General features: G+C 38.0%; 1 non-coding gene across 1 annotated transcript; it reads left to right on the top strand.

Moving 5' to 3' along the window:
* Positions 1-855: 855 nt before the first annotated feature.
* On the top strand, positions 856-962 carry LOC148852710 (small nucleolar RNA R71). The gene has a single exon (XR_016100099.1). It is a non-coding gene; the product is annotated as a small nucleolar RNA R71 (small nucleolar RNA).
* The last annotated feature ends 11,204 nt before the right edge of the window (positions 963-12,166 follow it).

The raw sequence follows: 12,166 nt of genomic DNA, 5'->3' as shown, positions 1-12,166 counted from the left end.
TCAACATTGGGAATGGCATTTTTCTCCTTTGATTGCTTTGACGATGTAGGGGCTGCCTTTGCTGGAATCTCAACCTCTTTACTACTTATCAAAATGATTGCACTTACATTTTCTCTTGGATTCACTATCATTTGAGAGGGTAATTTCCTCGAACTTTGCGCCTCTAACTGACTAAATGCGGTTGCCATTTGGCCCATCTGATTATCCAAACGTTGGATACTGGCCATCACCTCTTGCTGAAATTGTTTTGTCTCCTGTTGAAAATGCAAAGTATTAGTGGCAAGAGATTTAACAATATCTTCTAAAGACATACCAGAATTAAAAGTTTGGGCTGGCTGTTGTCTAGGGGGGTATGGCTGCTGATATTGCGGGAAACTTGGGCAGTTTTGTGGGTTTTCATAGCTGAGATTGGGATGATCCCCCCATCCCAGATTATATGTGCTCAAATAGGGATCATACTTCCTTTGCGGTTGCCCCAGAAAACCACCTGTTGCATTCACCTGCTCAATGGGCTCCTCTTGAAGAGTTGGGCACATCTCGGTTGAATGTCCTATTACTGAACAAATCCCACAAGCCTTCACCATTTGCATATTACCTACAACCATTTGATGAACAAGAGAACTTAGACTCGCAATTTGTTGTTCAAGGGAAGAGATATTTACCTCATTAACATCCTTTGATAAAGGGTCAAGCCTAGTGCCAAATTGTTGAGAATTGGCTGCCATATTTGCAATCATGTTTCTCGTGGCCTCGGGAGTTTTATCCACTAAAGCTCCTCCACTAGTAGCATCAATCATGCTCCTATTAGTGGGTTGAAGACCCTCGTAGAAATACTGGATGAGTAGTTGCTCGCTGATTTGAGGATGGGGGCAACTTGCACATAATTTCTTCAAACGTTCCCAATATTCATGTAGGGACTCTTCGTTGTACTGCCTTACACCACAAATTTCTTTTCTAATGTTGGCTGCCCTTGAAACTTGGAAATATTTCTCCAAAAACAACATCTTCATAATACTCCCGGAGCATAGATAATAGAGCCAATCCTTAGCTGAATCTTTCAAAGAAAATGAAAAGGCTCTTAATTAAATTTGCTCTTCAGTTACCCTCGTGAGTTTCATACTCATGCATACCACATGAAGCTCCTTTAGATGCTTGTGAGGATCTTCACCTACAAGACCATGAAAAGTGGGCAAGAGATGTATCAGTCAAGATTTTAATTTGAAAGAAGCAGTAACATCTAATGCAGGAAATGTTATACATAAGGGTTGTTGATTCAAATCAGGGGCAACAAGCTCTTTCAAAGGTCGATTTCCAGCCATGGTTTCCTCATCTCTCAAATCAGAACCACTAACAGATAGGGAATTAAGAGCTGGATCATTCTCTTTAGGATTACTTCGATCTTCCCTCCTTAACTTGCACAAAGTTCCCTCTATTTCTGGATCGTACTGCAAATCACCTTGCTTAGAAAATCGAGTTACAGGCATAAATCACAAAAACCCTAATAAACTATGAAAAACATATCAAGAGAAAATCTAGAGTGATGGAAATAAATAAACAAATAAAATAGTAAAATTCTATGCTAAAACAAAAACAATCAAAGTAATCTCTCTCTTTTTTTTTTCAAAAATTTTAAGAACAAAATAAGGATCACAAGAAGCACAAAAATCAACTAGAAAAACTCCCCGACAATGGTGCCGAAATTTGGCGTGCTGTCGTAAGCACCCAAAAATAAAACCTATACTCCTAAAAACACATGCAGTAGTGTGAGTAGGACCGCTCCCACAAAGAGTATCTAGCCCAGTTTTTGTGCTGCATAAACAAAGATGGAGGGGGGGGGGTTTGAGTATAATGAAAACCAGATTTAAAAAAGAAAGAAAATAAAATGAAGAGCAATGCAAATTAAAGTACCAAAATTAATCAAAAGAACAAATCTTGGTCTAAGTCAACATCCACCATCAGAATTTCACTATTGATCATTGATGCAAAAATATATCAATTCACACTTTGAATATTCACCGTAGGAATTATTTTCCTATTTCTCCTTAATTGCAGTTAATTAGAAAACAAGCGATCTACTTAACCCTTACTACTAAATAAGTCGAAACAAGAGTTCAAGATTTAATCTAGTAGCAGCCTTAAGAATTGGAGATTGATGAAGCTAAACAACACAAGCACAAGCAGTTGCATTTTATTTAGTCGATTGTTCTTCCTAAGATCTAACAATTTCTGATGCAACAAATCATTAAACCCTAATTGCTTCTCAGATTAGAGGGATCAAACAATTACGGATATGATATATAACCCAATAGTAGATTGCAATGAATAATAAACTAACAGGCCTCCTAGTGATTAGACGAAAGAATCATGAACATAAGCGTAGAAGAACATTCGATATTCAAAGCATAAATCAAACAGTAAAAATTAAATTAGATTTCACAGTTTTGCTGATTCTGAGGCTTCTGTTTCCTTCGACCAAGTATCAGAATTTAGCCACGCATGGTCATGGTGAAAACTCAAGGAAGAATTGGAGAAGAAGAAAAGAGGTGCGGCAGCTCTAGTCTGATTATCCTCTTTCTTGTTTTTCTTCTCTTCATTTCTTTTCTCTCCACTCCCCCAAGAGAAGCCTACAAAATCTCCTAAAATTTCTCTCTAGATAATAGTCTCCAAGTTTGACTTATCAAGAAAGATATTAAAAATAAGATAAAACAAAGTTGTAATGCAAGTGGGAGAGTGGTGATTTCCGCATATGAATACTTGAAGGCTAAGGAACGTTTCCAGCATGTCAGCAGTATGGTTGTAGCTATTTCGCGTCCGATTTCGACCTTGATTCATCATGTATATATCAAAACTCAAAACATGAAAGTTGTAGATATATTTCCTATCGTTCCAAAACATCTTGCATCATCTCAATCGGAGCTCGGATGAGAGAGTTATGCCCAGATTATGAAGCGACGCCGAAACTGTCTAGAATTGTCCAATTAGCTCCGTTTTTCACTTAACGCCTCCAATTGTGCTCTAATTGAAAATATGAGAATAATGAGTCCATTTAGGCACTAAATAAGTGTAAAAGACTAAACATTAAAGGATAAAAGTATGATATTTTTTATTTTCATCAAGATTTCACAACTGAGGTCAAGTACATTGCCGCACGTGAAACTGCCAAGGAAACCAAATGGATGAAGAAGTTCATTAAGGAATTAGGAGTAATTTCTTCCATCACATCACTCATTCCACTGTTGTGTGACAACACTGGAGCCACTGCTCAGGCTAAGAGCCACGAGCCTACTCGAAGTCAAAGCACATCGAGAGGAAATAGTATGTACTACGGGAAATAGTTGGAAGAAGGGACATACTGATTCTGAAGGTAGCATCAACAGAAAATGTAGCAGACCCATTGACTAAGCCACTAACACAGAAAGTGTTTGAGAAACATGTGGAATGTATGGGACTCCAGCTTGTACCCGATTAGACCTAAGTGCTAGTGGAAGCTATTAGATAGTGTATGCCCTTAGCTCTAATAAGCATGATGTACATTATGACATTTATTGTAAATGAATAAAGTATATATTTGATTCATGTTATTATAGTATGTTTCTGTGTAATACCCTTAAGCTGGACACATATGACACTCGTTTTAGTTTAGAATATTCACAATCATTGTATAGATTTGTGGAGATTTATCCTGCCAAGGCTAACATTGATGTACCACCAAGTTGGTTGGGGTGGCTTGTCTCAGCTGTCAGTGTGAGACCTGAAGTACATGCAGTGTAGGTTTTCTTGCAACCCTAAACCAGACCAAAATTCTAGAATTGCCCTAGACCTTGGATATAGATGGAAAAAACTAGAATGTTGCACTTGACCCCTAGACTCGATTATGATACTGCACTAGGTGTTGGATTGGACTGTCTTTGATGTGCCAATCAGTGAGATCCTTAGATGGGGTCAAAACCTGGGTATGTTGGGACTGTCCGAGAATTTATTTGAGTGGGTGGATCATAGTGACAGGATCAGCCCTTTTGTTGGACAAAGTGAATGATCGGGAAAATACACTCTCCCTGATGGAAACCTAAACTGTCAGCAGTGGATCTCAAATGTGTTTGAAATTTGGTTTTGCATCTATCATGTTTCGGCCACCCATATGATGGAACTTAACCTTCCTTTAGTGGTATCAGAGCCAAAGGTTCAATCTTAAACTGAAATAGATCAGATTTGAAGCAAGATTAGAATTGGCAAAAACTAGTCAAACCGATTTGAGTAGTTAGCAATTTTTCTGAAAAACCAGTTCTTAGTTTTGGGCGAATTGATATGAAATTTTTATGATTATATTCTGATATAATTTAGAACTATTCTATTATGATTTATTTATTTCTTGGGCTGATTGTGTGATGGAGATTGAAATCTTTTGTTGCTCCAAGATTTGTGCACTCGAAAATTATTATTTGATTATTTGTCCTATAATAATTTTTTTTTCTTTTTAGAAAGAGTGTATTAGGATTTTTCTGATGTAAGTAATAGAATTTAGGGTTTTTCTATTTTTTTTTACATCATAAGAATTGCTGGAACGCGTGGAGAAGACAACTTTTGCAGATAGAGAGCACTCTATGATTTATAGTTTTTTGTAGTGTTGCAGTTTGTCCGGATTAGAATCGAACCATCACACTTTCAGCATTAGCTTATTGATAGACATTGTATGTCCTTATCTCCAATTAGATTGATGTATAGATACATGAATAAAATTACATAATTTTTTCATGTTATGATTGGTGTATTTCTGTGTAATTACCCCTGAAACTGGACATTTATGAGATTCATGTTAGTTTATAATGTTCTCTACCATTGGACAGACTTGGGGAGTTTATCCTACCAAGGCTGACACTAATGTGCTGCCAAAAAAGTTGGGGCAGCATGTCTTAGCTGCTAGGGTTGGACCCAAAGCACTTGTAGTGTGTGTTTGTATAAAACACTGAACCCGAACCATTTTCCAATTATGCCCTGGACCTTGGAGACTGGTGGGCAAAACAGGAAAGTTACACATACCCCTTATGGTACTGCATTGGGTGTCGGATTGGGCTATGTTTGATATGCTAATCAATGAGATCCTTTGGGGGTCAAAACCTGGGTATGTCGGGGAAGTCTAAGAATTCATTCAAGTGGGTGATCATAATGATTGATTAGACCCTTTCTTGGACAAAGTGAATGATTGGGACTGCAGTCTCTCTGTTGGAGACCAAAACTGCTGGCAGTCGATTTCAACTGTGTTTGAGATTTGTTTTGCAAAATATATTTATACGATAATATATATATATATATATTATGTTTTAAGAAAAAGGTTTACAAAAGATTTTAATTACCGGGATCCATCTAAGCAGAGAGTGCAACATTGCACCTTGTAGTTAGGGGAGAGGTCCTTCCCTGTCGGGTAGTGTTTTAATCATTATAGGCTGAGAGGTTAAGTGTAAGATACCACTAAGGGCTGTTTTCCTAATGGGCTATATTTTACTTAAGTCTATTGTCCTTGGGCCTTCATAGGATGGCTGGATTCAAGGACCATTTAATTATAAATGTTGGGTCCATTAAGAGCCCATGCTGATAGACTCAGGGGTTCGTTGTACTTGACAATGAATTCGGCCAAGCTTTTTCACTAGGGCTGGGTTGAACCCATATGGGCTTATGTAAGGTCATTTTTGGGGTCTCACACCAAACAAAGTGAACCTAAATGGGCCAGCAACTACCTAGGGACATGAGCCACTAGCTTAGTGTGCCTAAAGCCGATGATTAATTGGATTAATCATGTGGTCACATGACAACTTAAGCAATCATGTGGCTTGGGTTAATATGGGTTTGGATAAGGGTATGGAGCATCCATTAGGATAAGAGGATAAGTATTATCCACTTAGAGAGTCCAAATTAAAATAAAGATCTGGATTAGGAACCTCTTAATTTGATTAGGAGAGATGCTACTTAAGGTTTGAGAAAAGAGAGTTCGATCTGCTCTAGATCACTTTGCTATCAGTTCTTTATCTTTGCTCTTGTTGCCCCATAAACCCTAATTCGTTCTCCACCTTTGTGACTAATCTTGATCAATCAAATTTTTGATTTTTTCAAGAAAATATCAGAATTATTTCATTATCTTTTCCCTTGTACGATCCAATCCGTTGGGTTGCGGTTTTGCTGAAAATTGCGTTGCTGAACTGGCCTCATTCCAAGCTGTGTCATTTTTAGTGGAAGATGGTTTTGGGATTCAATTTGGGCGTGAACTACCATTTTGGGAGGTAAATTTGTGGAATCCATATCAGATATACTTCTCCCTCTTGTTTGGTTCAAATCTGGTCCGATTTCGATGGCAGAACGATCCTTGAAAAATGCTGTTTTTTTGAAACAGGGAATACGATTCCCAGAAAGCTGATAGAAAAATTTTCAAATTTCTCCCAACCTTCTTGCATGGTTTGGCCATCCATATGATGGATTTAACCTCTAGCAGTGGTATCAGAGCCATAGGCTCGATCTTGAACCGAAAAGATCAGATCTGAACCAAGACTCAAATCGATAGTACTAGTCTGGCCGAATTTGAGCAGTTTGTAGTTTTCTGAGAATCAGTTCTCAGTTTTGGGCGAATTTATAAAATTTTTATTATTATATTCTGATATAATTTAGAATTGTTCTATTGTGATATCTTTGGTTCTTGGGCTGTTTTTGTGATGGAGAAGATCTAGTTCGTTATTGGCACCAAGATCTGTGCACCCAAAGTATTATTTATATGATTATTGGTCTGCAATAATTTTTTTCTTTTTAAAAAAATGTATTAGGATTTTTTCTGATGTAAGTAATAGAAAAATGGGTTTTTTCTATTTTTTACATAAGAAGACTTGCTGGAGCGCGCGGAGGAGATAGAAGATTTTTTAAAAAATCTGCAATCTGCGATTAACAATTTTTGTAGGTTTGCAATTCGTCCGGATCAGATTCGGACCATCACACTTGCAGCCCTAGTTTATTATTTATGTCATAGCATCTTTAGACAATAGCATCTAGAGACAACTCGATAAGATCAAAATCTGCAAAGATTTTCTGGAAAAAGACTATGTACGAAGAGCAGAATCGTTGTGCCAGACAGAAGGTCCTCAAGCTGTTGATGACCACGAGGATGAATGGAAGGCAACCCAATTCATGACCACATCATGTGGATGATGGGGTACATAAACGAACTAGAGGATCTTGGATCCCAGCTCAATGATGACATAGAGATTGATGCCATCCTAAACTCTCTACCTCTATCCTTTAATCAATTTGTCATGAACTACAACATGAACAAGCTAAGGATTAGCTTTTAGGAACTCAACAATATGTTGCAAAGGGCTAAAGAGCATATTAAGAAGGGTAGGCCAGTAGCCATGCTTGTTGAAGGTGGAAAATTTGGAAAAAGAAAGATGAAGGGAAAGAAGAGGCCTTAAAAGAAAGTAGGCAAGCCAAAAAACAAAAAGACAGACAAGTCACTGGATGAATGTCACTTCTACAAACATACTAGACATTGGAAGAGGAACTGTCCCCAGTATTTGGAATTCCACAAGAACAAAGAAGGTAATTTCAAATCTCTTGTCATAGATACCAATATGTTGGTCATTTCTGCATCCTGATGTATTGAATCTGAGGCTTCCGCTCATGCATGTAACACATTGCAAGGGTTCAAGGAAAGTACAAGGCTGAATAACAACGAGGTGGTGCTCTACTTGGGGATTTCTGCAACTGTTGTAGCTACTGCTATAGGAACAACAAATTTAATTTTCTAAGAAGGAATTGTAACCCTTAAAGATTGACTTTATGTATCATTACTTAGAAGAAATTTGATTTCTGTTTATAAATTGTGTAAGGATGATTGTTCCATTCTATTCAGTGATAAAATTACTATTAAATTGAATAACAAATTCCTTACCTATGGAGAACATGAGAATGGACACTGTGTCCTCCGTCCTTCTTTGGATATGAACATAAACGAAACTACATCGGAATGTATCCTAAGAAAAGAAAACTTGATACGATTAATCCCACGTGCTTGTGGCATTATCGACTTGGCTATATCAATATAGAACGTATCACAAGATTGGTGACGGATGGTCCTTTGGATTTTCTAACTGTATAAGATCTACCAACTTGTGAGGTTTGCCTTCAGGGTAAGATGAGAAAATGGCCATTTATGGGTAAGCCTGAAAGATTTATAGGCACACTTGACCTGATACATACTTGAAGGTAAGATGACAAAATGGCCAAACCTTGTAGGAAGGTTGGGCGAAATTTCAAAAATTTTCTCTCTCATATGGGAATCGTATTCCCTAATTTATAAAAATGCATTTTCAAGGTTCGTTCTTGAAACAAAACTAGACTAGATCTAAAACCAAAAGAGGGAGAGGGAAATACTTGATATGGAATTAAAAGGAACTCCCAGCATAGGTGTTCTCGCTCAAAGAGGATACCAAATCTGTCTCCACTGAAGATAACATAGCGTATGTTGAGGTAGGATCAATAAGAGTGGTTCTTCTACAAGAACTTGGGATTCTTCTCCAAGATGGAACTACTCCTAATTCTTGAATGAACTTTCTTCTTCCAAACAGCTTCCTTGGCAGTTGCACTTGTGGCAATGTACTCAGTCTAGGTTATGGAATCTGCGGTGGACCCCTGTTTACTGCTCTTCCAACTGACTGCATAGGACCCCATCGTAAAAATGTAACCAGATGTAGACTTTTTATCATTTGGGTCTGACTGGAAATCAGCATGCATATACCCCTGGATCTGTAGTGAACTACCATCGAATACTAGACAAAACTCTTTTGTCCTTCGAAGGTATTTTAGAATGTGTTTCACAATTGTCCAATGCTCCTGACTTGGGTTAGACTAAAACCTACTTACCACACTCACTGCTTGAGCAATGTCGGGTCATGTGCACAGCATGGCATATATGATGCTCCTTACGACTGAAGCATAGGGAGTTTGTCTCATGCCCTCAATCTCCTTGGGTGTCTTGGGAGACATGCCTTGGTGAGAGTGACTCCGTGCTTGAAAGGAACATTTCCTTTCTTGGACTTCTCCATAACCTATCTTTTGACAATCTTGTTAATGTAAATAGACCGAGATAATCCTATTGTCTTCTTCGATCGATCTCTTTAGAGTTGAAGACCCAAGATGTAGGAGGCTTCTCCAAGATCTTTTAATGGAAAATTGTTGTGAAAAACATACTTTCACCATAGTTAACTTCCCTACATCATTCCCAATGAGTAGGATGCCATATACATACAGAACCAAGAACATAACCTTATTTCCCATTGACTTCCTATAAACACAGGGCTCATCCGGATTCTACTCGAAGTCAAACTATTTGAAAATAGAGTCAAACCGGATGTTCCAGCTCCTAGAGGCTTTCTTATGTCCATATATGGATCGATTAAGTTTACATACCATGTGTTCCTGACCTACAACTATGAAACCTTATAATTGCTGGATATAGATATCTTCAATAAGATCTCCATTCAGAATTGCGGTTTTGACATCCATTTGCCAAATCTCGTAATCATGGTATGCTGCTACAGCTAGCATGATTCTTATGGATTTAAGCATGGCCACGGGCGAAAAGGTTTCGTCATAGTCGATTCCCTCTTTCTGAGTGTATCCTTTTGCCACAAGACTAGCCTTGTAGGTCTCAACTTTTCCATCGAGGCCCTTTTTCTTCTTATATATCCTTTTGCAGCCAATTGCTTTTACCACAAGGGCAGATTTACTATAGTTTAGATTCCATTGGTCTCCATTGGGTCCATCTCAGTTCTAATGGGATTTACACACTTCAAGGAATCTTTGTCCAATATAGCTTCCGTATAAGTCACGGGATCCTCCTGACTGGTCGTGGCTTCCACCAAGTAACTTTCTTGGTCATAGCCATAATGAACTAGATGTTTGAATACCTGGGTAGACCTTCTAGGTTGGTTATTATCTGGAGTTTGTGGGACATCTCCCACTACCCCTGGGTTCTCCTCATCAAGAAGAACTTCCCGATGAAGATTATCCAGGATGTAATCTTCCTCTAAGAAGTAGGCATTTCGACTACAAAACACTTTTTGCTCTTTTGGATCATAGAATAAGTAACCTACCTAGCCTTTGGGGTAACTTACAAATAGGCAATGACTGGTCTTGGATTCCAATTTGTCAGCACTAGTTCTTTTAACATGTGCTAGACAACCCCAAATCTTCAAGTGTCTTATACTTGGTTTCTTACTAGTCCATAACTCATATGGAGTGTTAGGAATGGATTTTGTTGAAACTCGATTTAGCACATAAATTACAACCTCTAATACGTAACCCAAAAGGATATAGGTAACTCTGAGTGGACGAGAAGTGAATGGATCATATCTAATGGTTCAATTTCTCCTCTCCAATACATCGTTTAATTGTAGTGTAGCAAGAGGAGGTAGTTGTGATACAATCCTATTTTCCCTTAAGTAGTCCCTGAATTCATCGGAGAGATATTCTCCTCCTCAATTTGATCGAAGGGCCTTAATGTGTCTCCCCAATTGTTTCTCGACCTCTTGTCTGAGCTCTTTATACTTTTCAAAGGATTTAGACTTATGTCTAATTCGGTACACATTATCATACCGTGAGAAATTATCGGTGAATGTTATAAAATAAATGTGTTGGTTACGTGTCTTAACATTCATGGAACCACAAATATTAGTATGTATAAGGTCAAGCATGCCTGTAGATCATTTAAGCTTTCCCGTAAATGGCCGCTTCATCATCTTACCCTGAAGGCAAGGTTCTCTAGTTGGAAGATCTTCTACAGTTGCAAAATCCAAAGGACAATCCTTTACCAACCTTATGATACAATCTATATTAATGTGGCCAAGTTGGTAATGCCGTAGGCACGTGGGATTAACTGTATAATGAGTTCTCTTCTTGGGGATCATTTTCATCGTAGTTTCGGTTATGTTTGTTTCCAGAGAAGGATGGATAACATAGAGACCATTCTCAAGTTCTCCATATGTGAAGAATTTGTTATTTTGTTTAATAATAATCACATTACTAAACAAAATAGAATAACCATCCATGCATAATTTTGAAACAGAAATCAATTTTCTTTTAAGTGTTGGTACAAAAAGGCAATCTTTCAGTATAACGATTCCTTCTCTGAAAACTAGTTCTACAGTTCGTATAGTTGTAGCTACAACTATTGTAGAAGTCCCCAAGTAGAGTGTTACTTCTCCATCACTCAATCTTCTGCTTGTGTTGAACCCTTGAAATATGTTACATGCATAATTTGAAGCTCCGGAGTTAATACACTAGGAAGAAGAAGTGACCAACAAATTGGTCTCTATGATAAAAGATTCAAAATTACCTTGCTTCTTAGTCTCCAAATACTGAGAACAGTTCTTCCAGTGGTCGGTCTATTTGTAAATGTGATAGTTATCCGATGTCTTGTCTTATTTTTCCTTTTAGGCTTGCTAACCTTTTTTAGAGGCTTTTTCTTTGTCCTTCTCTTCTTCTTACCCGAATTTCCAACTTCAACAAGCATGGCTATCGGATTGTCCTTCTTAATAAGTTCTTCAGCCCTCTATCACATATTATTGAGTTCTTGAAGGTTAACATTTAGCTTATTCCTGTTGTAATTCATGATAAACTGATTGAAGGAGGGTGGCAAAGAGTATAGGATGGCATCAACTTTGGTGACATGATCTAGCCCCGACCCGAGTGCCTCAAGTTGATTAATGTAACCCATCATCTTAAGACAATGGTCATGAACCATCTGGCTCTTGGTCATTTTCGCGGTCATAAACAATTTTAAGACCTTTTACCAAGTAAACCGATTCTGCTCTACATACATGGTCCTCAGACTATCTAGGATATCCTTGGACACTTCGATCTGATCGAATTGTCTCTGTATCAGATTGTCGAGGGAGGCTATGATGTAGCATAGGGCAAGAGAGTTATTTTCTTCCTATTCTTGATATTCTTTCCTACGTACCTCAGAAGCCCTATCACCAGGATGGTCTAGAGCAGAGTTCTTAGCAACCTTGTTCAATTTCTTGAGCGTTAATACCAACATAAGGTTACAGAGCCAGTCAACATAGTTTTTTGGGCCCTTAAGCTTATTATCGTCCAACAATTTGGCAAATTGTCCGTTTTCCATTTT

This window comes from Nelumbo lutea, chromosome 5 (assembly GCF_056320005.1).
Source record: "Nelumbo lutea isolate HS-2025 chromosome 5, American lotus-T2T, whole genome shotgun sequence".
NCBI lineage: Eukaryota > Viridiplantae > Streptophyta > Magnoliopsida > Proteales > Nelumbonaceae > Nelumbo > Nelumbo lutea.
This window is presented reverse-complemented; position numbering and strand designations above follow the sequence as displayed.